Source organism: Lygodium microphyllum, chromosome 30 (assembly GCF_053477565.2).
Source record: "Lygodium microphyllum isolate KBCC chromosome 30, Lygodium_microphyllum_v1.1.10, whole genome shotgun sequence".
NCBI classification, from domain to species: domain Eukaryota; kingdom Viridiplantae; phylum Streptophyta; class Polypodiopsida; order Schizaeales; family Lygodiaceae; genus Lygodium; species Lygodium microphyllum.
Genome location: NC_141164.1, coordinates 114,706,427 through 114,711,668, shown reverse-complemented (window position 1 = coordinate 114,711,668; position 5,242 = coordinate 114,706,427). Strand labels below are relative to the sequence as shown.

The 5,242-nt window shown below is 36.2% G+C and overlaps 1 pseudogene; it reads right to left on the bottom strand.

The window, feature by feature from the left end:
• Window positions 1-2,947: 2,947 nt before the first annotated feature.
• Window positions 2,948-3,844, bottom strand: LOC148010253 (uncharacterized; annotated as a pseudogene).
• Window positions 3,845-5,242: the final 1,398 nt, after the last annotated feature.

Here is a 5,242-nt window from a genome sequence, read left to right as displayed (position 1 = left end):
AACTGCCCGTTGCATACGGGTATATAACCAATCCATGAAAGTAGGTATGTCCCCGTCATTATTTACATAATTGGTATGATGCCTGGATCTCCTCTTTTTACGTTTGCCAACTCGTTTGCTTGCAAGTTCCTCCTCATACTCATCAAGGAATTGTTGCATGAATTTGCTATTATAGACAATGAAAGTAGAAATATCCAATTTATCTTGGACCTTAAGTAAAAAAGGGACTCCCTTACCGGACAATACCTTGTCTGACATGGTAGAAGACGACTCATTTTTCCATATGCATGGAGCTTCAGAATCGGTTTTCTCAAGGTATTCACAAATGTAATACATACATTTTTCAAGCATCCATCCCTCCGCCATAGAACCCTCTAGTCTTACTTTTTAATGTACATAACCTTTCAATACTCCCATAAATCTCTTGGCCCAAAACATCCATTGAGTGCTCACAACACCAGTGAGCTCTATCTCATCCACTATATGGATTAGAAGATGAACTTGGATATCAAAAAAGGAGGTTGGAACTTCCTTTTCCATTAAACAAAGTATCTCTATACATTCACGCTTCTTTTGTGGAATTGGCCCTTTGGAAATCTCTTTAGATTTAATCCATTTATCAGTGAAAGAAAGAAGATATTAGAGATGTTTTTGAATGAAGATGATATCAAATAAAATTTTATACTAAAAATTAACGAGTGATAAATACCTTGCAAGTGATCCAAGGCGATGTATTACAGCTCGGACTCCTCTTGTCGTACATCTATCAATAACAAGGGGTAGAACATGCTGCATACATGATTAATCGATAAAAAAAAAATTACAAGAAAATAAATACTTACAAAGATCTAGATAGATTTACATTCACAAATTTGTGCCAATAATGTGTATTTAAACTAAACAAGCTCTCGTCATCTAGAAAGAACATGTTTCAACAAGATGCTCCATATCCTGTAGGCATATGACTTGACTGAATCTTCCTATAGTTTGGGCTTTGAGTTTTGATCCTTAAGTCATTTCTTGCTACTGCTGTGTCTTTTAAGCCAACAAGGTGTTGCCATAACGAATGACCGATGTTCTTGAATATATGCATAGGATCAATAAGATGACATATCTTCAAATCCTTCCAATATTCCAATGTATAACATATCAAAGGACTTTGAGCTAGAGTATGTTTTCCTCTCGTTCACTTCTTCACAGCATCATCATCATCATTGCTTATGATCTCCGACTTTGGATCAATAGAGGGGGTCCAACCGTCCACTTTAGATACCAATCCTTCAATGCATTAGTATTGGACATCTCCCTTCTTCTACCTTTCCATTAAAATGTATGACTTTCCTTCTGTCTCATAGATAATGATCTTCATATAAAAATAATCTATGTCAAATATGTATATTTTTGTTGAGGTTTTTGCTATAAGTCAATCTCAACCAATCACCACAAATTGGATAAGATTTATAACCCTTGGTACATATCCCTGCATGGAAAACATAAAGTATGAGAAAACATATATATTTAAACCATTTACCTAAGTGAAAACCATATCCTGGAAAGTCGTGGATAGTCCATGCTAAAATTCCACGAACAATGAATCTTTTTTGACTGATGCTTTTGGACATATCCATGACATCAATCCCTCTCCACAATTCTTGAAGATCGTTGATGCGAGGGGCCAAATAAACATTCAAGTCTTTAACTTGTCATTTTCTCATAATTAAGAGTGAGAGAATTAAATGCTTTTTCTTAATGTTGAGATATGGGGTAATATTATAGTTAATAACTACCACTGGCCATGTAGACCATTTACTTGATTTCATTGAAAATGGATTCACACCCTCCAATGCTACACCCATCTTTAAATTGTGTGGTTCTTTTCAAAAATCCGGCCATCGCAAATCAATATGCTCAAATTCAAAACTATTTGATGGAATTCACATTACTCCATCTTTTCTCTTGTGCTTTGCTCCCCATGTCATAAGCTTAGCTAATTTAGGACTTTGGAACATATGTTTTATACGTGGAGCTAGGGAAAAATGTCTCAATACCTTTCTAGGAACCTTACCTTTCTCCTCTTTATAAAGAGGCATTTGACATATTGGACACGTCACACTGTCCTCGTACTGACCTCTATATAAAATGCAATTTTTGGGACATGCATGTATAGAGGAATAGTCAAGTCCAAGACTACTTATCATCTTCTTCACCTCATCATGTGATGTAGGAAGGGAATTGCTTGTTTGCAAGAACTTATGAGAGAGTAGCCTGCAAGTTCATTAAAATATGATCAATAACAAGCAAAAATGTTTAGAATGTAAGAAAAAATATGTTAGATTATTACAAACTTCAAAAGTGTTGAAATGGATAGATTACTCCATCCAAAACTGTTTTGAAGACTAAGAATAAGTAAGCTTGCACTTAGTCTTGTTAGTTGGAGTCCTACGTACATATGCTTTAGAGCTTCTTCTTGAAGATACTTCTCATTGTTAGGAATATTGCTTGCACTATCATTTTGATACCAATCCTCAATAAAATCAGACATGCCATCGTTGTTATCAAACATACCATCACACCCATTAAATTCATTAGAATATTGTTTATTTAGTCTTGCATATGCATTAGGATCACTCATGTGTAGGATCCTCATGCACTTTATTGACATGTGAGATACGTCATGTGAATGTTGATTTGTGACATTATTGATGTCATAATCTGGAATCTACATATTTGAAGGTAAAGAAGATTATATCAATAACATGCTTCTATATAAAAGGAAAGAGAGATGTGCATGGAATTCAATAATTATCACATATAAAAAATATTTAGAGACAATTAAAGACAATTATCAAATTAAATTAGAGACTGTAGAGAATGTGGTGCAAATTAAAATGTAGAATTAGGGTACAAGAGGCCAAAATAACATTTGGAATTGTATGCAGTGAAGCTCTCAACCCTCATCTGTTAAGGGTGCTCGTGGAGGTCTACACCATCCATAATTGTCTAGCAATCCAACACCATTACATAATGATCTAATAACATTGACAACTATGTATCTTTGTACATCCCCACTCATATGTCCTGGTTCATGACTAATATTCTCACACTCCACAAATGTGCAATTGGTTCTTACACTCATCCCTCGACTACTATTCATTAAACCTGTTATGTTTCCTTAAGAGTAATGTCTTCCATCCACATAGAGTCTTTGTCCTTCTGCATATGTAATCCCTCTATTAGAAACAGAGGCTGCATTGAGACATAACCCATAAGTACTCATGCTCTGAATGTAGCAAGTAAGATGATGCCATGGACCCCATCTATATATAGGTCCACAAAAAGACATAAGGGTGACCTCTGAACGAGGGGGCACATGCAAATCCTATGCAATAAAGAGGCCTTGTCCTGCTCCACTAATGGTAGATGGAGCAATCATGTAGCGATTGCCCCAAAAGCTAAAAACCACTCCATCTAAAGAAAGTGATCCTCTCTGCCATCCTCATCCGTATAGTCTTCGATCATATGTTTCTACTAGAGAATGCAAAAGAGTAGGAAATAGATAATCTCCACCTATCTTAGCCTCCAAAGCAGGAGGTAGAGGATGTTGAGAAACCTCGAGCTGCAACTGAAAAATGACCCGTCCATACCGTGTGCGAGGGACATGTGCACTAGTGATAGTGAAGTCATCCTCGTCATCAAGTGAATATACATATATATATATAATATGGTTGCATTATATATGAGCCTTTGATTTATAGAATAACTAATAATAAAACTAAGGGAGAACAATCACATACCATAGGTTGATGTCACTCCTCAGGTGGTGGTGCTCACTCAAAAGTACCATGAGTCTTAGGGACAACACCGAGATGCTGAGGGGAGGAGTGGCTGGTTGCTAGCCATGGTGGTGACAATTGTGGAGATGGGAGCAATGGTGGTGTTGTGGGTGGGGGAAGGGGTGGTGGCACTAGTGATGGTGATCATGAGTCTGATACAAGTGACTCGTACAATGATGACTCATATAGTGATCATGCCTAGGGATCTATTATTTATATTTGAGGATGATACTTGTATTGTATATGTGAGTATTCATCGCTATTCATTGTATAGAAATATGCAAGGATGGCACTTGTTTTGTATATGTGAGGATTGATTACCACACACTCTATATACATGTATATATATTTACTAATGATATATATTGACATATGTTTGTTGCATCATTGAGTTTTTCTATTGTCAAACAATTAATTATTTGTCTATTGTCTATTGTCTCTTGGAAAGCTAGATAGAGACCAAGCACCAAATCAAGTACCAAGCACTGAATCAAGTACAAAGCACCGAATCTATACCAAGTACCGAATCAAGTACCAAGCACTGAATCAAGCACCGAGTACCAAATCTAGTACCAAGTACCAAGTTATACCAAATTAAGTATGAAGCACCAAATCTAGTATCAAGTACCATGTACCATGTACCAATTGCAAAAATTAAGTTTCATTATGGAACCTGATACCAAATCAAGTACTAAGTACCAAGTACCAAATCTAACACTAAAAAGTTTTCTTCATTTTCATGTTTATTGGTTAAGGTATTGCAAAGTTACATCGACATGTACTGAGTCATACGAAATAGGGACAAAAAGTTGAACCTAGGTACGATACTTGACGTCTTATAATTTTCAATATTTATATTTTTCTTGTTTTTCTTTTTGGCTCATAATTTACCGAGTTAATGTATCGGATGATAAGTTCGCAATAATCTCTCTCTCTCTTTCTTTCATTCTATCTCTATGTATATACAAGAGTTGTCAGGGGGTAGCCATGATGAAATATGACGTTATGGAGAAGAGTTGACGTGATTGTAGATGCAAAACCTATATGTGCCATCTTATTTCTTCACTAAATGAGGCTCAAAAACCCAATTGCTACATGAAGGCTGAATGATTCCCTTTTTGAGCATGTCTTGAACAATGCCATTAATCCTTTATTATTCCAATGGAGACTATCGCCAAGATGCCATGCAGACTTGGGAAGCATTGCCCCTATTAATGGAGTGATGGATTGGAATGATTATGGTGGTGGTTTTAGGTTTGATAAAGAGCCTATGGAACTTGCGTAATAGCAAATGAATATCGTTTGTGCATACATCTATATCAACTAATGTACTTTGTTTCCGGACAAAGTTGGGGCCTCGTGAAGAACACATCATGGGTATCGGGAGAGCTTGGGGCAAGACTAAGTGA